Genomic DNA, 24,621 nt, shown 5'->3' on the forward strand with positions numbered 1-24,621 from the left:
CTGTCAACCACACTGGCTTTTATGGATTTCTCTGCAATGATTATACGGGCAAACAATTTGTGACAGTGCACTTGAAAAAGATTACGGGATACTTGACATGTGTACGTGTGTGTACGTGTGTGTGCGTATGTGCGCGTTCCCATGTGGATCAGAAGGTGTCCTGTGGCCCTCTATTTTCTGTTGGACCCTCTAATCCTTTTAAATCAGCTTTGTTAATCCCACTTTCTTCTCGCAGCTGCTGTGGCTTCATGCAGGCACATACAAGCAGCCTTACCACTGTGCATGCAAGCTGAATTTTCTGCCCAATGCCAAGGAACATTTTTTGAATATGTCATGAAATATGCTTGTTTGTGAGCATCCAAAGATGGAAAAAGATTGGACGAATGATATCGGTTTGCTTTTTGTTCACCCAATGTAGTGATATGTGACAGAACTTTTAGATGTTAAGGTTCTTATCTGTCTCATACAAGTTGATCAGGGAAACACCTGAACCTTTCCAACTTCATTCTCCAGCATCATGACCAACCCTAAACATGCTACTACAGTCAGAAGTAACAAGAAAAAGAAACAGTCCTGTAATAGATGCTTGGTACCCTCACCTCGCTCACTCATGAGTGTGCCTCGGAGAGCTGATGCTATTTTAAAGTTCCACTATTCTGAACATAAATATAGCATTAACACAGCACAGTGGCAAACAACAATTGGCTTTGCTAAGATGTAGTAGAATAGTGGAGACTTTAGCAAAGACTGAAGTCACACTCCCTCCATGGGTCTTGTAATTCAAGCTTCTGTGTTTTGGCAGCTGTTCTGGCAGTGCATGTGAGTCCCTCCCTTAGTAATGGTTACATACAAGGTGTGTCAGAAAAGATCCAGGACTGGTGTCACAAAATATATATTTTAAACCCAAACTACCAAGTATGAGTTTTCCCCTTCAGACGATACCAGCATGTCTACAAAGAGATCCTGCGATGTTTGCCTCATTTAGTGTGTGAGAAGAGGACAGAGTTGTGGCAGGACAAGTCATGGCTGCTTCACCATGACAACGCGCCTGCTCACATTGCCCTGAGCATCTGACAGTTCCTGGCTGAAAGAACATAGCCATGCTGGAGCAACCTCCCTACTCACCCCACCTGGCTCTGTGGGATTTTTTCCCTTTCCCAAGATCAAGGGGGTCATCAAGGGGGCCTGTTTTGAAGACGTGGATGAGATCAAGATGGCTGTGACGACGGATCTGTGGAGGATCCCGGAAGAATCCTTCCAGGAGTGCATGGCAGCATTGGCAGAGGAGGCTGGGAAAGTGCATTAGACTCCAGGGGGATCACTTCAAAGGGGAAAACTTGTAGTTTGTAGTTTGGATTTGAAACATATCTTTTGTGACACCAGTTCTGGAACTTTTCTGACACACCTCATATAAACAGGCCAAGTGATGTAACACTCTGTACTGTAATTTTTTTTTTTTTAAAGTGCAAGTTAGAGTGTTATGCTAATGCCCCAAATGAACAATTTAAAAACAAGGTTGTTGTTTTTTTTTTTTTAATGTTACTTAACTAATCCATGTGGAGTCATTTCATTTCAGTTTGAGAGTCTTGCTTCTTGTTTTCCTCTTGTGTCTGTTCAGCTCCGGGCTTTGTGTGTCTGTTTCCACACATTAGAACAGACAGGAGCCAAACAGATGCTGTGGTGATTCTTTGTTAGCCATTATGTAAATCAACAGAATTGTTTGTGCATGTGTTTCATGAGGCAGGTGCATAGAAGAGGGATGACCATATCTAAAAGATTCAAATTGCCCACATTGTCTAACTTGCAAATATACATTTATTATACTGTTTCAGTGATAGGCCTTCATCTAGCAAATAGTTCAATTTCTTGTTCACATCCTTACTGGCTGTAAAAGCCAGTTGTTTCTCTTGGAGATGCTTTAATTTACACATGTTTCAAATATGTCCAAACACAGTGAGAAGTTGTATATTCTCCAGACATCCTGTGCTGTGTTCCCCTATTGTGCGCTGCGCACCACAGGAATAATCAATGACACAGTCCTACAGCTTAATCTGCAACCAGCTGCTGTATCGTGGTGTTTTATGTGAGGGGCAGTGCAACTGTCTGTGCAGATCGACGCACTTATTGTAGTATGAAGTAGAACCATGTCTGCCCTCTGCTTTAAAAAGGTGCAATGGTCCGTGCACATGGACATGGAAAGCATGAACTGACCCCTAGTGTGGATACAGACAAGGAAACGAAGACAAAACCCTTATGTCATGGATGGTGCAGTCGCAGAATCTGTTAGAGAAGCCAGGGGGTTCAGAGAAAAACACATTCTTGACATTTGGGCTGCATGGATGATATGAAATGAATGGACACCACCTCCAGTTCCCAGGATTCATCCTTGTGTGTCACTCTTCTCCTGTTCCATGTTGAAAACTGTGAAATCTATCAATATATTTAACTAACTTTCCAGCAATCAAGAACAACATCAAACAGAACAGCTCGTGATCACAATCTTGTTATTCTGGTTTTAATGAATATTGAAAATGTAAATCACGTGTGTTTCCCAATTTAACCTCCCTACTGTGAGATACAAAACACAACCACTCCCTCTGCTACCACCACTGGGATTTCTTTTTGTTTTGTTTTTTTTGCAGCTTCGCCCTGTTTCACCTTCACCTAATCTCTCTCAAATATTCTCTCCAACTCTCCCACCACCGCCCTTCCCAAAGATCTGTTTATGGAGGCAGAGTCTTTGAACCCCAGCAGTCTTTATAGTTCAGAGGCTGTGCGGTGGCAGCTGATAATGTCAGTGCTAATGATACTTCAGCCTGGTGAAAACTCCAAACACCTCTGCACTGCCAGCTCGCTGAGGCCAAGGTGGCAGCAGCCCTGAATTCTAATTTCTGGAGAAGTTAGGTGGGGTGAATATTCGGGGATGATACAAAAAAAAAAAAAAAAGAGTTTTTTGTTTTTTTGTCTGTGAATGTATTCATAAAGAACAAAGACAAATGAGACAAACAGCCTAAAGTTGCGAAGCTTTTGAGTTGTTCCAGAAGACAGGGTTGCATTCCTTAGCTAGCATGTCAACACCGAATTAGCATTGCAGCTGGAAGCTCCAGGGACTGAAACACAGGGAAGCCCCCTTTTTACCCGCTAAACAAATTTTTAGGAGGGAAACAAAGCTTCAAGGAGAAAGAGTGAGATCATAATGAGGACTGTACAGATTGTCTGCAGCTGTGTCCCATTTCTTTGCTTCCGAGAAGGATGCAGACTGTCCTTAAGGGCTGAAGGTCAGGCAGCTGAACCTGCGCTGCCCGAGGATTATTGTTATTATCATTGTACGCCTGAGGTCCTCGAGACACAATGGGCCAAATGAGCAGCGCTTGCCATAGAGTTGGTGCACGGGTTTACGTCACCAAAGTGCTCCAGGTACAAAGAAGCACAGCGCTATTGTTTACTATGTCCCTGTGCAGGACTGTTTAATGAATTACACTCTTGGTTAATTTCTGACCATGTATGTGTTGCACAAATTCACTCTCACATAACACAGATTTTCACTGATTTAGTTTCTTCTCTCACAAAACATGTTATTTTACTGAACCCAAGCAATTTCTGTCTGTTATTGGCTCCTTTCACTTGTTTTCCTTAGTGAAAGCTTTTTTTTTTTTTGCACCTGAGTCAGTCATCACTTGTAGAAAAGTGTAGGTTATTGCTATTTGATTTTTTTACAGTCTGCTTTGAGCAAACAGTTCATCAGTTCTCAATAAGACAATAAAGTGATTTTGATGAAATGTTGCAATTTTAAGTTTATATTTGGTGAAGTTTTCCAATAGAACGCTACATTACTGGTGAGTAGTTTAAGTGTTGTCAGAAACTTGAAATATATATATATTTTAAAGTTTCTGGCTGATAAATAGGGCTGCAAGGTGACGCAGTTGGTTAGCACTGTTGCCTGGCAGCAAGAAGGTTGCCGGTTCACGTCCCAATGAGGACAGGATCTTTCTGTGTGGAGTCTCCATGTTCTCCTCGTGCGGCGTGGGTTCTCTCCGGGTTCTTTGGCTTCTCCCACAGTCCAAAAACATGTTGAGGTTAATTGGTGATTCTAAATTGTCCGTAGGTGTGACTGTGAGTGTGCTTGGTTGTCTGTCTCTAAGTGTAGCCCTGCGATAGACTGGTGACCTGTCCAGGGTGTCCCCTGCCTTCACCCTAAATCAGCTGGGATAGGCTCCACCGCCCCCGTGACCCTTGTGAGGATTAAGCGGTGTATAGATAATAAATGGATGGATGGCTTATAAATACAATAATTTCTGCACTTTTTCTTAAAGATTACATGCCATGCTAACTCCCTGGTAGGTCTTAGGGTGCGGAGGGTTAATTAAGACATGCAAACCAGTTAGTATTAATGTACATTCATACAGCAGTAAGTACAAATCTCATACATTACTCGATAGTATCTTGATTATTATGTGCAGGATGACGTGCTTTATCTTTGAAAGAGATCTTAATTTGACTGGAAAGGAGCAGGCATGCCGCCTCAGCCCACAATGTGTCCCCTGCATATCAATATTTTTGCACATTTGTTAAAAGTCCAGTCCAGTTTTTTGTCTGTAACAAGTGAGATTTTTTTTCTTCTGAGTTGCCTGGCTTTGATTTTTCTGTCGTAAAAACCTGCTTTAACCTTTTTCTCAGGTAATTTGGTGACTCCATCCTTCCGGTTCGTGGTAAATCTCGAGACTCAGTTTATTTTTTTTGACCGCAGCTTCCAATCAAAAATCATCCGCTCCCATGAGATGTGCTGCAGGTCAGTCCTCCACCCTGCAGGACTGCTGACACTGAGTCATGGTTCAAAGATCGGGGCAGGTGTTATTCAGGCCGCTTCTCATTGATTATGCATTGAAAGGTCCTCTACAATCCAAGTCAAAGGTGAAGATTATTGAACTTTGAGTACAATGATGAGGTGCAAAAATGTGCATGGGCAAAGAAGCAATGGTTCACACAAAGTCATTCTATTCATTTATAGAGGGCCTCGTATCTCTGTAATGTCAGTGGAAATACTGGGAGGATTATTAGTTGTACGTCCTTCCAGCTGTGGAAAAACATGACTTCACCTTCTCTCACATCTAATTTTATTAAGACCCACTGCCATAACATGTGACAGTGCAGCAGAAAACATCCTGCTCATACAGTAAAGTTCTGATAAATCAGACCTCCATCTATTGTATGGAAATACCTAAATAAGCTAACTATACAGATACTATATTTGTATAATTACTTGGCTTATTCTTAAATATTGCAGCTCTACTGTATAACCGAGTTGCAAACTTATTATTTTGCTAAAATGAAGATATTTAAATCCTGTATCCTCCTCTTCTTCTCCACTGACTGCTCAGTTCAGGTTCTTTGTCTTATGAGGGGATTCGCTCTTTTCAGCTGTCGCTTAATGTCCATGAAGACATTTTTCTTCAGGTTCAAATGCCACCATGTAACCGCTATCTACTTTTTTCAGGTACAGTCGTGACTTGATAATCCAACCCTTAACAATGGGAAAACCTTGCTATCCAACAGGTTTTAAGGAAAAACAAACAGAACCCATTAAAAACAGCCTTAACATACTGACAGCCTTGGATTCCATCTCTGACATGACAATTTGTGTCACAAAGAAGGATAATGGTGTATTATCTGACTGAACAATCCGACAGATTGGCTACGTTCAGACTGCACGACTTAATGCTCAATCCAATTTTTTTGCAAGTTTGTTCACATTTCCAATTCATTGCAACTTTTATGTGGTCTCTTGTGTGAACTTCATATGACCCAAAAGTGTCCCGCATGCGCAGAAGAGGACACACGACGTCACACGCAGCGAGCGTGCTCAGTGTTTATGGAAGCACGGATGGTAATGGTGGAGCATATCTGCCACTCCCCCGCCGCCAACGCCACCACCGATAGTGGAAACAGAAGTGTGACCGCGAACTAAACTGCCATCAGCAGCCAAATACTGACTGTGCATTCCGGCCACTTCCACCCCGTCGGAGCGCACCCCCAGGATGGAATTGGTCCTCCCAACTGCAACGAATATTCAGACCAGCCCTACTAGGTATTATAACAACTATGAACAATAATAAACAGCAAATGACCCTTCAAGCATCAAGCCCTCCTTGTATCTCGACCTCCGTCTTGACAATCCAACAGCCTTGCTATCCGACATAAAAGAAGGTTTTACGTTTAGTGTCGGATTATCGAGTCACGACTGTATTTGAATTCACTTCTAACAACCCTATGTGCATCTTCTGACTCATATTTATCTTCAGTCAATTTATGCCAAGATTTAACCTAGTTTTCTGTTCCCATGTTAGCTCTACTGCACTTCACAATTAGAGTCCAACACTAAATGGCTGTTAGTTAGCAATTAGCGTCCTATCCCACGGTAAAACAGTGCAGTAATAACTGCTGGTCTCTTCTCTCGCTCCCATCTGAAAAATGCATAAACACATCAAAGCAATTCAATTAGATGCCCACAAAACACAAAACAGAGATTATGATATTAAGCAAATGAGGATGCAACGAGCAACCGAGTTCATCTCAGATGAGGTAATTAGAAATATTCTGAAACTAAATAAAGATCCGCCAGAAGAAGGCAGCGACTCTGAGTGCACTGGTGAACTGTAATTTAATGGTTTTCCACAACAAAGTAGTTAAACAGCAGTATAAAAAAAGATAGAGATAAATGAAATATGTCAAACACGCTCGAGACACAAGCTAGAAAATGTGCAATTATTATGCTGGAAGAATGCCACCTTTAAACAAACAAACAAAAACATTTTAACCCTCTAAACTCTAAGTAGTTTCTGGGTGTACTTACTATGGGCTCATATTTTACTGGAATATAAAGTCCTGCACCTCGATGGAAACAGCATAATTGTGACTACAGGAAGAGAAGAATGTCTGTCATGTGGTTTCACAGTTAAAACACACGTGAGTCAGAAAAAACAAAAAACAAAACTTGATTTTCTTTGATTTATTTGGCAAAATTTAAAAAATAAAAATGAAAACATAAATACAATTAGCATGTACAACACCAAGAAATGTGGCTTTACATACTAAGATATATTTACCTATTTACATTTTTACAACCTGTATAGACTGGAAGGTTTTTACAATGCCCTGCACAAAACTATTATAAGATTTTCACCATGCTGAATGCATCTTCCAACAACTTGCTCCTCTGTATACCATTTTCGCACATTTATTTTACTAATCATCCATCCATCCATTATCTATACACCTCACTAGGGTCATGGGGAGGCTGGAGCCTATCCCAGCCAACTTAGGGTGAAGGCAGGGGACACCCTGGACAGGTCGCCAGTCCATCGCAGGGCCACACTTAGAGACAGACAACCAAGCACACTCACATTCACACCAATGGACAATTTAGAATCACCAATTAACCTCAGCATGTTTTTGGACTGTGTGGGAGGAAGCCGGAGAACCCGGAAAGAACCTACGCTACACGGGGAGAACATGGAGACTCCACGCAGAAAGATCCCGGTGCCCCCAGTGGGACATGAACAGGTGACCTTCTTGCTGCGAGGCAACAGTGCTACGAACTGCGCCACATTGCAGCCATTTAATTAATCAAATATGTTTTATTTTTCTCTCAGTCTGTCTTGTTCTCTCCTCTCTGCTCTGTTTATACACAGCCAGAAGTTCACCTGAGAAAAGTTTTGTCATGTGACTGTTGGTCATAGTTAGTTTTTCCATTGTACCCACGAGAACAGAATTTTTTGATTTTGACAGAATTTGGTGTAAATGGTTTATTTTATGCTAAATCTGAAATGAGACATGTGGAATACCTTGAGTTTCAGCAAATGTTGCAGTTTTAAAGTTAGATTTGGTTAATTTGTCCCATTTGAAAGTTGAAAATCTAACAATTCTTTATGTTTTTACAGTTTCTTACTCTGATGAATCCATTGTTTTTATTGATTTTCTTTTCTTTTGAAGGTATCATGCCTCTCAAACCCACAAGCAGGTTTTGGGGTTCAGAGGGTTAAATGTTAATTTATTCGGATATTGTTTATTTGCTGTTCCAAAGATGAAGGTAACACACATCCAGATGAAGGTTTAATCTCATCCTTCAAATAATTCCTACAGCCGACTCCAGCATGTGTTCATATGACTCATGTTTTTTTCCCACAAATGATTTAGAATTCTCCTCTTTGAGAAGGGCCTGGTTTACTTTATTTCTTAAAATGATCAGACTGCAGCAATTTCACGTATTTTCAGATTCAAATGAGAATCAAAGAACAGACACATGATACGCAGCTGATACAAGCCACAGGCAATGTTGTCTTCAGACGGCGCTGCCTTTACACACGCTCCACTCATTACCAAACAGATGTAATTAAGCTGTCGTGACTGATCTCCTGCTCACAGGCTGAAGGATTTGCTGTGAAGAGAAATTTAAGAAAAGAAAAACACATAATAGTAAATACACAACCTGCCAAAAAAAACCTGACAAAACTGATAAGAGACGTGGAATTAGTGTGAAAAGTTAAAGTTATGGTAATAACTGTGTTTAAAGACTCCCTGAGATGAAAATGTCAACAGATTCACAAACACGGGGCAGAAAACCCAGATCAAGAGCCTCCATCTTTTCATCTTCTAGTGCAAAACGCAAGCACCGAAGCAGTTGGCAGTTGTATAGCAATTAGAGCCAGGATAAATCAATACCTCCCAGAATATGACACAGTGAAAAGGTTTTCTTTCAAACATGAGCTATTAAGGTGGGTGACAAAAAAAATATATTTATAAAGTGATAGGAAAGAGAAGAGAGCTCTGGCTTGGTTATTAGACTGTAGGCAGCTTAGAGCCAGTAATAAGTTTCAGTGCAGAGTGCTGTACATGTAACCATGTGCAGGATTGATGCATCTCACCAGGGTTCCGGTCCTGTGGCAGAGCGCTAATTAATGTTGGCTGTTTAAGAACTGTTATTGAACCGTACCTAAATCTTCTAACTCTCCTCAACTTAATAAGATCATAGCTTTAATACAGTTTATCTTTGATGTAGAATTGTGCACTCAAAGGGACAGTTTACAGCCCGTATCAGTGTTCTGTTTGGTAGGTGGATTCTTTCAATGACAACTTTTTCAGTTCAGTAGTAACAAATTTGAGTTTGTTAGGTTTCGACAGAAACGACTGTGAGGAGGTTTAGATAATTATCAGGGTTTGGATTAAAATACACGTCTTTAGATGCAGTTGAAGTTACAGAATAATCATGAATAAAAATACAGATGAAAAACAGCAGCATCGTATGTTAAAGTCCTATCATCCACCATGACCTCTTCACTTCCTCCTTCACTCTGTTATACACAAATCTGCCACAACATTAAAACCACCTGCTAAATATTGTTCTTGTTAAAAGTGGCTCTGATCCAGTGAGGCACAGACATCGCACACTTCTCGTGTGATTGTCAGCCTGAAAACCAAAAGGGAGTTTTGTGATAAACATAGTGACAGGATTTATTTTAACCCAAACTATGATCTGCTAAGGTGTTGAGATGTCTGAATTTAGCCAACTATCGACAGAAAAACAGAGTGAAAAACATAATTACAGAGAGTAAAAGACAAAAAGAAACGTATTTGTCTGTGAAAGTCTGCTGACTAAAACTCTGTTCAAGCACTGTGTAGTCCTAACTAGCCAGAATTATAAGCACGGTGCTGGAGAACAGTCTGCCTGCACATTATTATCATTCATCTTTAAGACAGGGAAAATAGCTTCAAGCCAGTCAAATTATCTTGGTGCAAAGCAAAAGTTGCAGTGACGGTGACGCTGCAAAATATTGATGGGAGAATTGTTTGGTCCAACATTTCAACATAGGTAGTCGCGCACTGTCATTTAAATGGCTAATTCATCAACAGAACCAAGCAGGCTTGTCCACCTGCACCATTGGAATCCTATGCAAAACTTGTCCTTTTTGGTGTGCAGGTTGCTGCTGTGAAGGGGATTTTGAAAATGGTAACATGCAAATGTAATGTGCAGCGGAAACGACAGACTTGTTCATGAAATCTGCATCTGGTGAGTCAGACTAACCTCTTTGGTACAGCCCCCAAATCTTATGCTCCACATGAAGCCATAACATAGACACGCCACAGAACTGCTCCAGTTCAAAGCAAGTTTGATCATATAACATTAAGAAATACCTACAAAGCACAGAACAACATCAAGAGAGACAGGAGCTCCGGCCAAAATAAGAGGAAAATATCAAAATCCACACAGTACAGTGTTGGATTTGTGCCCCTTCCACTACACTAGAGCCGAAACAAACAAAATAAAGCTCCACCAGTGACTCCCACAGGACTCAAATCAGTTCTGGATTTATATAGGTACAGGTCAGCTTCTCTGGCCACTAAAGAGGAGGGAAGACAGAGCAAGGGTTAATAACAAAAATACACTAAATGCATCAGCACATGCCACGACCTTGAAACTCCAAATGTGGGCTTTATCACCACTTCACCTTTAAATGGGGTGAAAACGGACTACTGAGCCAACCAGGAGGTGGAGGAAACTGAAGGAGGTCCCTTGATGTGCTGATAACCCTGCTTTAAAAACCAAACTACAATTGTGACACATTTTCAATAGGAGCCCGTGAGCTTTGGGGCTGAGTGTCACAGACGTGGTGGGAAAGTGACTGAACCATGCTGAATAATACCAGTTTTCAATTATAACTCCTTTGCAGAAGCAATTTACATCCTGGGAAGCATTTTGACCTTTAACAAGTGCAGCCTATTACAACATGTGAAGGAAATCCTGCCGTTGCAACACGTTCCTTCACTGTGATCAACATGTCTGTTCTGTGGTTTCACATTTATTATCTGGACAGTGGCTGTGTCAAGAAGACGCGACTGAACGTGCTCAGACATGTCACCCATGTGCATTGTACTGCAGTTGTGTGACTCTTACATGTGTCTTTAATAGTCTTTCAGCACAACTGGAGCAGCAGTGGGAATTAACTGTACAGAAAGTACTGGTTAACATGGTTGGATTTAGTCTTTTCGTGGATTTGTTTGCAATAACACAAATCTAAAATACCGAGAAAAATAAATGTTTTTGACTGTGTTGTTTTACAGTTGACTGTAATTGTACAGAGTTTCTTCGTTTTGTTAAATTTCAGATAATAACACATAAAACCACAGAATGTTTATGATAGGAAAATAGGCCAAACTGCAAATAATGTTCACATAAACAATGTTTGACTGTAAAAACCCACTATTTAAAAAAAAAAAAAATATATATATATATATATACACACACACACATTGTTTCTCCCTGTGTTGTTAAATTACAAATAATAGTCAGTAAAATCCCTGGAAAAAAAACAAGTGATTTCCATGTTAATTGTAAAACAACAACAACAATAAGATCCAAAATGTAAATAATATTCACTGAACACTTACATATTTTTACATTTAAAAAAAAATAAAATTTGTAATGTATTTAAATCCTGAAAAACCATTATTAATTTTTCACAGTTATTCGCTGTTATTTTAAAAAAAAAAAGTATATTAAGGACATCTAAAATGTTTTTTTTTTTTTTTTTTTACACTTTTTACTATACTTAAATCAGGCAGGTGTTGCATATATTTGCCATTATTTTTTTTTACAATTTCAGCTGTTTTTGAATGTTACAGTATTTTACAATTTTTAACTTCTTTTTTTTTCCAAGCACCGTTCTGGCAAATTTTTAGTTTTTTGATTTTTTAAAATTAATTAATTAATTTATTTTACAGTAGAGATTAACAATGTAAACGAACAGTCTGACCAACATGATTCTTCAAAGTGACTTTTACGCTGATACTTAAATTTACATTTTGATGCTACAAATTCCCTCGCATTTGGAATATTTTTACATCGTGACGCTGCTACTTTTAGTCGGGTGAAGGATGTGCCTTCAACCTCTGCAAACAGTTTTTATACACAGGTGAGGTGTGCAGCAAAGGTCTGAAAATAATGATCACCCTCTCAATATAGGCCACATTAGCATCACATTAACCTTTTGGAAGTGTGTGTGTGTGAGCGTGAATGTGTGGAGGTTTAGAGGAGAAAAGGGTCAAATTCTTTTCCTCCTCTTCCTCTGTTTATATCTTTCTCTCTGTAATTCTCTTGAAGTGCATGTCTTCTTCTTCTTCTTCTTCTTCTTCTTCTTCAAACTAGACTTGTTTTCATTAACTGCTTTTGTGCGACTAACTAGGCTGCATAATGTCATCAGACGTTGGTGGTCCAGGCTACAGTGCAAAAGACTGTAATAAAGATACTAGAAGAAGCTGGAAACAGAAGCAGCCAACTGCCAAAAACAAACAAAAAAACAATTAGGAAAAAAAAGGAACAAATGAAACTTGACCACAAAATAGAGAAAGACTGGATAAGAGTCTTCAGGAATTGTTGTAAATCTCAAAGTTTAAATTATTCTAGCTGATACTGGACATATTGGGCAATGAAAGAAATGGAAACAACTCATCAGTCATGTGAATTAAAAGTTTGCTACGTCAGAATTGGGGCTATGAGGTGACACAGTTGGTAGCACTATTGCCTCGCAGCAAGAAGGTCACCGGTTTGCGTCCCGGTGGGGGCACTGGGATCTTTCTGCGTGGAGTTTGCATGTTCTCCCCGTGCAGCGTGGGTTCTCTCCGGGTTCTCCGGCTTCCTCCCACACAGTTGTCTGTCTCTAAGTGTAGCCCTACGATAGACTGGCGACCTGTCCAGGGTGGCTCCAGCCCCCCTGTGACCCTAATGAGGATTAAGCGGTATATAGATAATGGATGGATGGATGGATGGATGGATGGATGGATGGACATCAGAATTGGGGAGGCAAAATTTTAGAAAACCTCAAATTGTAGTATTTAGTTTTTCTCCAATTTATGTTGCGATATCAATAGAGGCAGGAGTTTGAATCAGATGGCTTGAGAAAGAACTGATCATTCTAGAATGATTCGGAGGATTTTGGAGGGGAGTGTCTGACAGAGCTTTGTGGTGCTGAGATAAGTGTTCAAACAAGTCTGTGGTGTTGCAGAAGCAACAATTGCAAAGCACATTAGACAGAGGACCTGTTTTTGGTCAATATCATCCTTCGTGTCGTTGAAATATTTGATGCTGTGTCTTTTTCAAGCAGCTCAATCTTCCTGTTCAATGTTTCTCTCATTTTGTTGTGTGGAGCCTGCATGTTAACAAACTGTGTGTTTTAAATGCAGTTTTTATTTAAAAAAAAAAAAAAAAGTCCATCCGAGAACCCTTAAATCGAAGCAAATGATGTTCCATCAGAGGGACTTTTCTTCATTTCAAGTGGCATAAACTAGAAAGTGTTTGAGTTCATTCATCTTACTTCACGTCACACTTCTTGAAATGTGAATATTTTGTAAGTTTTGTCAAATTTTGCCATTTTTATTTACTTTTTCTAATGAGGTTTGTGTTTTAAAGTAACTGATGGAAACACATTTCCCCCGATTTTTCTTTTTTTTCGTATTTATTCTTTTCTGTGTTTCCTTCTTTTACTTCCATCCAAGCAAACATCCACTAAAGAATAATCAAGATGGTTTTCTTAAAATGCTCATACAAGTATGTTTATTTGATATCACTGATGGTGAAGTATATTAATAGTTTTAATCAGATAAGTACAATCTTAGACTTGTGGCTGTTATTTTATAATTATGAGAATAAAGCTCTGACAGAGATTACAACATCCCTTTTGTGGACACATTTGTCTCTTGCACCATAACAGAGTCACTGAATCTTCACCTCAGATGGCCTCTGAGTAACTAATTGGAGGTGACGAAACCACAAGAGTGGGAGGCAACAATATGTTCATGTAAACAGACAATATGGCCCTGAAATATTTCCAATTTATGCAATTCTCTTTGAAATTTTCAAACCATTTACAAGACAAAACATAAATGTAAGTGCCGACTGAAGGAGAAACCATTTGACCAAAGGTAAAACACTTCTCCTTCATTTCAAACATGCTGGAACCAGGAAGTATTTCCTCTACAGGTCCTATTTTGCATGAATGACAAAGAAACGGGTCAGTGACGAGGCCAGATGACTTTTTAACATCGCCGCCACCGTGTAGCAGCTTTGTACCTATCTTTGTTTAACATATGATCCAACAGCAGACAGTTGGTCGGCCCGTTGGTGGTCCTGGCTGGAGGCTGCTGCTCTTTTTTTGTGCAGCGTTCAGGAACAGTCTCTGACCTGCAGACTCACAAATCCTTCCACACTGAATGAGTACAGTCAAAAATACACACATAGTTTAAAATACAACATCATTAAAGTACAACAAGAGATGAATGCCATTCTCCATTCTTCAATTCAACAGTTCACCCCTTTGCATCAAATCACTCATCCACTCATATTTTTGTACAAGTGTTACAGTAGTATTTATTTTTATCTTTATTTTTATAATTATTTTTGCTATTCTTTGTTTTATTATCTTATCAGTATTATGTCTTTTATTGTCTTTCTTTACTTGTCAAAAAAAAATTTTAAATTGGAAATTGTACATATGGAAACCTTTGCATTGTGTTCTTTTTTTTCCTGCTCGCTTTTTTACTTCTTACTTTTATTTCATTTTTCGCATAGTATTATAGAACTATTTATTTTGTGCTACTGTGATAAAACAATTTCCCTTGTGTATCGATAAAGTTGATCTAAGTCTAAGTCTATCAAAAAGTGACATTGAGAGTTTTTCTTACTGTTGTAAAAGTAGGTTTACTGCTTTTATTTATTTCCTCCTCCATCCATTGCAGCTCTTGTTTTAGAAATTCTCTTCCTCAATAGGTTGTTTTTTAACCAGTTTTTCAAAGCCTTTTGAAATTTTTTGTCCATAAAGTCTTTCTTTTGAAACAAACAAACAAACAAAAAAAAACCTTGTGCGGAGAATTTAATGATTTCAAAATGTTTGGAAACATTTATTTGAATAACTTTTCAATACACAGAAACATAGAATCTCATTGGAAACGTTATGCTCAAACTCTTTCTTTTCAAAAACGAGTCTTATACAGAGAATCAAATGACTGCAGAAAGTATAACTGCCACTCACAATTACAAATAAAAACTCATTTTGCAGTTTTTAAGTTCAAGCTCATTGTTTTGGTCCTCTGACTGCATATAAATTACCATATGCTTACCAACAGCATGAAATAAAACCTTAGGCAGCTGTTTTCAGCAAGGTAGAGAAAAGTGCTACTACTTTCAATAGATGTAACATCAGAAAATAACACAATTTTACCACGCAGCATAACACACGATTTCACATTTTCTCCACAGTCCTCCACAGGCATCAGTCTGAGTGCATACCTGGTTATGCTGCTCAATTCCCCCTTTTGTATGTGTTGCCCAGAAAGCCCAATTTCACCACATTATCAGACAACTCCTGTTACTTTCAAGTAAGTCTGTCAGAAAGATGTTTGAAATCCTAAAACCTCCGTCCCCGTCTGAATAACACTACCAGGAAGCCAAAAAAAAGCCCTTTTCTAGAAGTTGTTTTCCACAAGAATTGCCCTGTGTTAAATCCATATTTATTTTTTATCAGCGGTTTAGTTTATGAGGCTTTTAATCCTACGTTTTTCTTTCTACTCGTGAGTTTGTGCTGTCGAAGACAATGACTTCTGAAGTCAGGCTGCCAATTTTAGCAAATGGTGATAAGAGAACTTGGAACACAGTCACTCAAATTGCAAAGGGGCAACAGGCAGTCGTACCCACTTGGCTTCAACTGTGGCCCATTCACATTAATTTCCAAAGGCTTTGGGCATTTACATTGTTGTTTTTTCAGTGTTCGGAGCTCTTGACATTGAAAGTGTGGGGTTAGAGTGACACAGCAGCCTCTTGAGCCAATTTAAAACACTATTTTAAAACTCTTCTATCACTGACCTGAAATTGTAGAACAGTCATAGCAGCAACTGTTTATTGTTTTGCTTTTCTGTTACAAATTTATCCAGAATACTATCCACATACTTGTAAATTACTTAGTTGTAATTAAAAAAAATACTTGTTTTCCTTCTGCTGGAGCTGTAAGATGCCCAACAGGACTTTGTGGAGACCAAAGCAGAGCTGAAAGCACTGTGAATATTAAACTTACATTCATCTTGTTGACAGAAACACAGCTCCAAAGGGATAATAATGCCACTGCATGTCCTCTAGAGGTGTAAGTACTGATTCTTTTCAGCAGTCAGAATCTAAAAAGCTGATGTTTTAGGGCCGTGTTCCAAGAAAAAACTGTGAAAACCGATTTTTGAATATCAAGCGTTGCTCTGAAATTCATGTACTTTCTTGAGAAAAAGACTTCTACCCAGTTTGGTTAGAGGTCACAACAGCTGCAACAGATTACAATAGTAATCCACAATTATAATGAAAAATCCCCAAAAACATCTGTTAAAATTTGCATTAGTAGCTAATAACAGCAAAAATAATTTTTTAGAGCCACTGTTACGGCAACGGAGTGTGAGCAATTGTTTAAAAATAAAAAGGTTTTTGGTGGATCACTGAAATCTGAAAGACTCTTCTGCTTCTTCTACTGTCCTTTCACTTTTCCCTTCTTGAAACATCTAGAGAGAGAGTGCACCTCTCTTGTTCTCCATGAAGCCAACGCTGCAAAAAAGAAAAGAAAAAACTGAAACAGAATGCAGTGAAAAAAAAAAAAAAAACAGTAGAAAACTGTAACAATAAAAAATAGTACATTAAAAAACTGTAAAATAACAATTGCTGTATGAACTAAAGGACAACACAAACATTCTTTTTTTTAAACTAGCTTTTCACACTCTTAAAAATTGAGAGAGAATATGAATTATTATAAATGGTGAGCTAAATAAATTGTTAATTTGTGGAAACCTAAAATCCAGTTAAAAACTAAAATTCAAAACCAAATGACTTTGTGGAAAGTGAAGCTGTCACTCACAGCGATGGTTAACACCAGGTTATTTCTGTGGCTTCTAAGCTTGTGCTCATTGTTTTATTCCTCTGGCTGCATGTAAAGAACTGTAAAGAAAGTAAAACCTGAAAACCAAGAGTCTAGATGTGTCTTTGTTGCTGCGGCTTTCTTTCGTCATTGCTTCTCTCCCCTTGAAACAGAATGAGTCCACCTCCCTCCTCTCCATCAAACTCGGGCTAAAGTCACAGCGTGGACTCACACACTCACAGGGGGGTGTCAGTGTGTTTTAATGGTGCAGTGAACTGTCCTTGTGTGTCTGACTGGCAGCTACATGAAGTCAGTAAATACAGGATTTATGGAGTACAGTAACTGGCACCAGGCACTGCAGTATGTTCTTCTTTTAATGCGTATCTGTTAGCGAATGTTACCTTTCTCACACTGTGGACTGACTGGATTAGAAGCAGCTCTGGATCATTAGTAAGCAGTGAGAGGCAAAGGACTGTTGAAGCATTTAAAAGATTTGTTTCATCTGTTTAGTCCTCATGACAGTGGCTGACGGGGGCAAATGACGTGCATGTACACAAACAAGCTGCATATACATGAATGCATTGCGTGAACCAAAACGCGCTGCAAAACTGCACATCCAGTCACACAACGGAGGTGCCACAGGCCTCTAGGGGCAGTAGTGGGCTTTTCACCTGAGAGGCAGACAACAATGAGCGAGACAAGTAACGTTAGTTGAGGGAAAAGCTGTATGAAAAGGTATGTATTCTCTCGTCTCTGTGGACAAACATAAATCACAGGGAGACGGTAGCAAAACACCACTTCAGCACCCAAATCATCGCAGTGACTAAAAAGTTAAAGACTTAAAAACTGCCCCTAGAGGCCTGTGGCACTTCTCTTGTGTGACTGGATATGCAGCGTATCCCGTTTGCAGCGTTTTGTGTTATTGCAATGCATTCATGTATATGCAGCTCGTTTGTGTGCATGCATGTCATTTGCCCCTAATCGGCCACCTTCAGAAGCAGGAGAAACAACTGCTATGAAATAAAAATGCATACAATTACAACAAACATTATATGTTACAACAAAACAAATTCTGCAAATCCATTATATATTTATCGAATGCAACTGACCAAAAGAAAGGCAAAATCTTCAAGGATTCTTTTTTATTATCTTAATAAAAGGATCCATTTTTGGGACATTTTGTTTGGTTTCAGGGCGTATATTTATAAACCTGGTATTGATCATGCTCAGCTCCGTTGACATGAATACACAATCATTGTAACCTGTTTGTGTATTACTCACACACTCATTATTTCAGTGCAGTTCAGCTTTGTGGTTGTAGAAACCTGACTTGAATCTTTGTTTGCAATCTGTTATCGTGCTAAATCTTCTGTGATGTCACAGTTAGGCAGTCTTTCTGTAACTATTGGTTTTCCTCTTTGTGTGTAAAATAAGCATAAACTAATTTTGTGCGCTAAACTGAGCATGCAGCAGGTCTGACTGGGATGACAGTGTTTTAAAGGGGATTTTATGGTTTATGAAAAGAATGGAGGAAGGATTATGAGAGGAAAGAAGGGAAGAAGGGATGCAATATAAACACAGTCATGCTTATGGATTTTAAAGCGCTCAGTGTTAGAGTATTTTTGCTCCTGCGTTTCTATGTGGCTAAACAAACTCCTAAACCCATTTCAGTGTAATTTCCATTTAAATCAAAAAAGCACAAAAAATTCATTTAGAGGTGCAGCTTTAACAAAAAAAGAGCTTTCTACAACTACTGCATTTTTCTAAATACAGTTATTATTTCTCACATTTAATGACATTTGTTGTCTATAGTGCATGAGGGAAGGCACATTCGATTAGTCTTTGTTTTGAAACCATCCAAAGAAGGACAGAGTATCATAAACTATGACATGCAATTGATGGAAGCTGCTTTCCGTGGATTTTGACGTTTCAGCTCACAAATGGTTCAAATCACATCTGATGGTTTCATATCAATACGTATTTTCTTGACGAAGGTGTCCCTCAGAGATCAACAGTAGGCCTACTCCTATTTGCTCTGTACATAAATAATATGTATTTTCTACCTTAGAACTTTGTGAAATCTGCATGTCTATGCCTATAACAGCATCTATTATGTCACTGGCTTCACCACAAGGATTGCAAATGGGTTTTGAAGATCTGTAGACCTTAAAATTTGTTTAAAACATCAATGTTTTCAATCATACCTGTTCTAAATAGGGATCTACTTGACAGAATGTAAACCTGAGGTGCAGAACTTTTGTTTTCCCTACTGGCACTAACAATAATTTCTTGAACACTGTTGATGCCTACTTATTATAGAAGGTTTTCTTGGACGATTTTTGTATTTTTTGTTTTTTCTTTCTTTCTTCTGTTTTTAAACTTTTCTGTGTTTTTCTGCCATTGGCTCCACCACACTTCTCCTTGCTGTGGACTACTCTGTCTCTGTTGCTCTGGTTGCTCTCCTCTTCAGCTTTGGCAAATCAGTCATTGTTGGCTGGTGTAACTTGCATTACTAACACCAAACTCCTCCAATTTAAAACTGCAGTATACTGCAAACTACAGAGTGATTTCTCTGCTACTGATAGACTTAATCCACATTGTGTGAACTCATTCATTAAGAACATAGAGGAATTTGATTTGAAAGCAGATATTACTACAAAATTCATGTTAAATGTCATGTCATGTCAAAAGCTTGCTCTAACATTAATTCCACATGACTCTTGTACCAGTACTGCAGACAGCTATCGCACCACTGTGGGTAATAAGAAAAGGTTGAATAGTCATCACTGGTGATGTCTTCACATATTCAGCACTGCTATCTAAGCATCCAACTTATTTAACATCCTTAGATGAGTTCAGAGCTAACACCCACGACACCAGACCACAGGAGAGATTGGCTTTGAAAGTTTCTCACACCAACTCGGAGGAGTCTCTTCTGGTATTCATCTTACTTCTGTTAGAAACACTGATTCTTCTGTTGGACTCGACTTTGCTAGCTAATATTTCTAATATTTCCATTTACATTTAGTAGAATCTGACCGATACTGGATTTTTGGGGTAGATGATGATATAGATTTACAGTAAGTCAATTTTGAAGCCAATATATCTGTGCAGTTTATACGGCATACAGTCTGCAGCACATGCAGCAGAGCATGCATTGAAACTGAACAGACAGCAGTTCAGTTTTTTGTAACTATAATGCTGAAGTTACAATAAAATAGAAAACGATGGGGTCATTGTTTATGACTTTCCAGCAATGTATTTAACAATGTAGTTTGCAACTTAATGTGAAGACACCACTTGACTCCACACTGCTGTCTGCTCAGCTTCTATCTATACTATGCTACATGTGCTGCAGACAAGATACTATATGTCAGAGTCACTCTACTGAGCAAACTATGTAATGACAGTGTTTTTAAATTACTCAAAGCATCTGTTTCTGCAATGTGATCTTTAAAAAAGAAAAGTTTTTATATCTGTGCTTATCAAACAACATATACACAATACTGGCTGATAATGTTGGCCACCGAAATATTGATCAGGCATAAATTCCTAATAAATGTTACTTTTTTTTACTCTGGTCATGAATGTATGTGTGATGGTTGTGTTTGGGTGAACAGTATTTAGTGTTGTGATCTTTGTGTGCATTTAATTTGTATTCAGGTCCATTTATTCATCTAAATGGAGTTAAAATCATTTTTAAAAAGTGCAAGCACTCAGAGAAGCTAACTGCAAAGCCCAGCTGCAGTGAGGTCCGATTGCTCCGATGCTCTATTCAAGTAGAATTTTAAAAATGTGTGTGTGTGTGTGTGTGTGTGTGTGTGTGTGTGTGTCTGTGCGTGTTTGTTTGCGTTTGTGTATCCATCTTCCCTCCTCTCCTCCCTCCCAGTTTTAAGCCCAGTGCTGAGCCACTAATGGAGGACAAGCCTGTTAGAGCAACACGCCACGCTATACCAGCAACACACCAGGGACACACACACACACACACACACAGACTGAAAAACTCTCACACAAACAGACAGCCTGGATAACACACACAAACACATATTCGCACAAAACGATAACACACACACAGAAACCACCAAAACACAGAACACATACACACACACATACACACTCACACACACACACACACACACACACACACACACACACATAGATGAATGCTCAGGGAAACAACAAACATTCTCTTCCATAATAGGCAACGCACAAACGCACACTAAACACAGCCTCGCACACACATCCCAGTAGAGTACACCACCATAGCAACAGCCTCAGAACAGCTAATCTATTCAGTGATGCAGCAGCCATCTCTCAGTGTGAGCAGTGCGTCCAATTGTACCTTCATTTGTCTGTCAGTTGTTTCGTAGTAGACAGAGAACCAGCAGCGCCACAGTTTAGAACAGCAGCAGCGCTTCTCAGACATCATATAAAACACCTCGGGCCGCAGGAGAAGCATTGTTAAATGTTGTGTACCAGAAATGCTAAAGGCTTCCTCAGTTTGCAATGACAGCAGTATTATATCTGGAAGAATCTGAACCTCAATTTGAGACACTGTTAGGACTTTGAAACTTGCTATTTTTGGCTGCCAAAACTCTAAATCTACTTCCAGTGGATATGTCTAGAAAACCACTGGTCTGAGTTGACTGTGTATCATTACTGCCCCAAATTGAAGTCTATCTAGGGGACTGTGGACGGGTCCATTTCCTCTCTCCAAACTATACACTGACATAGTTGTATTTCTATTAATTCAGTGCTGACATTGTGCAGAAATTTCTTTCTCTTCTAAAACTCAGTTTACAGCAAATATAGAGTAGCACTAAAACACTCTGTCATCAATGGAAAGCTGTTGCTTGTCTACATAACAATTACAGTTCTTATCATTTCTAAAAAGCTGTTTTCATGTCTCCATTGGGATTTTGGACCATTCCTCTTTTGCAATGATCTCCAGGTCTTTGAGGTTTAGAAGGCATCCTCACCATTGCTTTTGGTCTTTGACATTAGTCTGTGAAGATTCTCAGTCATCCAGGTCATGGTCGTCGTAGTTTAATCATAGCTACTGGACTTGAGTTTCGTGAAGACATTTCACCTCTCATCCAAGAGGCTTCATCAGTTCTGACTGATTAGATTGGAGTTCAAAATACTTATATCCATAAGGAGCCATTAACACTGCAGTTTCGGTTTCAGTTGGGGGTTTGTTGCTCTTCCCCCTCGTTATGCGAGTCCGACTACTAAACTACGAGAATCTTTGACTTTAGCTGCATGTTTCGTATTATTGTCTTGTTGGAAGGTCCAGAGCTGTCCAAGGCCAGATTTTTCTGCAGTCTTTCTGATGTTTTGATCCAGTATCTTAATATTGTCCTCTTTTCTCATGATGCTGTTTACTATGATGAGGTTTCTGGCATTTAGGCTGAAAAATACCCTAAAAGCATTACATTCCACCATTAAGCTTGAGTATTGAGATGGTGCTCTTCGGAGTGAAAGGTGTCGTCCCTGTGTCCTAACAATTCTATTTCAGCATCGTCTGACCACAAAGCCAAAGGTTTTCTTTTTTGTCCAGGTGAGCTTTTGTAAAAAGAGCTTTTGTGTGTCTGTCTTGGAGAAGTGGAGTCCTCCTAGGTCAGCATTCATGGAGACCAACCTTGTTTGGTGTCTGCTGGAGTGTCTGCCATGGGATGTTGGAACCAGAACTGCCAACATTCATCAGGATGGTCTTATGATCCTTGGATTCTTTATGGCCTCTCACACTACCAGTCTTGCCAGTGTAGGTGTCCCACCCTTTGAAATTCACAGCGTGGAACTCTTTGCACTTTTGATTAAGCTTTGCACTGTGGCCACTGGCACTTAAAAACACTTGAATATGGCTTTGTAGCTTTTTTTTTTTTTGTCATATAAGCAGCCACAAAGTGAAATTCTGTGTGTAAACCCTCTTAGCAAACTCACTAAGCCCGTCAGCCATGACTGCAATTGAGAGGTAATTTACTACAAAACTACTGCATCAACTGTTCTCAGTTTATAGTGTATTAAAATTCTGTTGAAGGATTAGGAATTCAGGCCTCCTAACGTGCCTGGACAACTTCAGGGAAATTATAATCTATTAAAATCGTTAATTGAAGGAAAAGCCGAAATTGTAGTTTGTTTGTTGAACATAATTTCATGAAGAGTTGTTATAACTCAAAAAGATTAATGCAAAAGCTTGTATGTTTTAAAATTTTGTGAATACAATCAGGGCTGCAAGGTGGTGCAGTTGGTAGCACTGTTGGCTCGCAGCAAGAAGGCAGCTGGTTCGCGTCCCCATGCAGCGTGGGTTCCCTCTGGGTTCTCCAGCTTCCTCCCAAAAACAGTTGAGGTTAATTGTTGATCCTAACTTATACTGGTCTGTCTCTAAGTATAGCCCTGCGATAGACTGGCGACCTGTCCAGGGTGTCCCCTGCCTTCACCCGAACTCAGCTGGGATAGCCCCCCCCCGCGACCTTAGTGAGGATTAAGCAGTTCATAGATAATGGATGGATGAATACAATCAAAATCTAAATCTAAGATAGTCCCACAGGTCTGTAATACTCCAGAAGACTCTCATGTTAAGAGTATGTTTCAAAACATAAATGAGAGCACAGTTTCAAAAGAGAATGTTTGAGAGACAGGCCAAACAAGCACATTCCTCCATGTCTGGAGAATCTCATGTAAAGGTCAGGGCATCCCTGTAGGATCACAATACTTCATTTAAATTTGTATCATGTGACACATTTTACTCTCCTCAAAAAATTGCTGCTACTGTGCTTTGTACTATACTTGTCTATATTGCAATTTCGATAATATTTCAGCTAATTGTTCACCCCTACCCCATCCCATAATGGAGATAGACAGTTTGGATGGTGTCTGACTTTCTTTATAATGACGGCTCCAAGGAGGGAAATGTAGGCTCTTTTTGAGGGGGAGAAACGAAAAAAAAAAAAAGTAGTTATTTCCATTTTTTTTCACAAGCCTGGCCAAAATATATCTCTACAGATATGACAGTAGTTTGGACCCCAGGGGTTCACCATACTTTTATCACTCAGATGTGGCAAACTGGATGGTAAAAGGGGGTAGAGACAGAAGAGAGAGGAGAGCTGAAGGAGAGGAGAAACAGAGGATGTGAAAAGGGAAGGAGGGTTTCAGAGACACAGCAGTGTGTTAACGGGAGCCAAGCATGGCAAATTGAAGTGAATTTTCCGCCTGTGCGATTTCAATACACAAACCCAGGCGTACATAACCATGCTTAATAAGTGCCGGGCTAATGCATTGTATAATCTTCTCTAAATTAATATGTTAGACACAATTGCCTGGTAATTAATTCTTGTCACAGCATATCCAAATGAGAAGATTTATTCAGATCTGTCAATCATAAACCCTGGAGCCTGAAGCAGATTATTGCCCAGTGTGATGTGGCGTTGTAAGGATGATGATGTGGTTATGTGGGGTAGTATATGTCTGCTATGTATAAACATCCATTACCAGGGCCTTTAAAGAGGCAGTGAAGAGGGCTGGTCATCAAATGAAGGTCATTGTGATGACGGGATGAAGGGAAAGGCAGCAGCCTTTTGTTTTATGGCTTCATAAAGAACATAATGTCTCCACGGGCTCTTCAGCCGTCCAACATCCACCCACCATTCAGTTTCATGGCTTTTCCTTTCCCACACCCGACTTTATCCCC

Source organism: Stegastes partitus, unplaced genomic scaffold, assembly GCF_000690725.1.
Source record: "Stegastes partitus isolate 25-593 unplaced genomic scaffold, Stegastes_partitus-1.0.2 Scaffold550, whole genome shotgun sequence".
NCBI classification, from domain to species: domain Eukaryota; kingdom Metazoa; phylum Chordata; class Actinopteri; family Pomacentridae; genus Stegastes; species Stegastes partitus.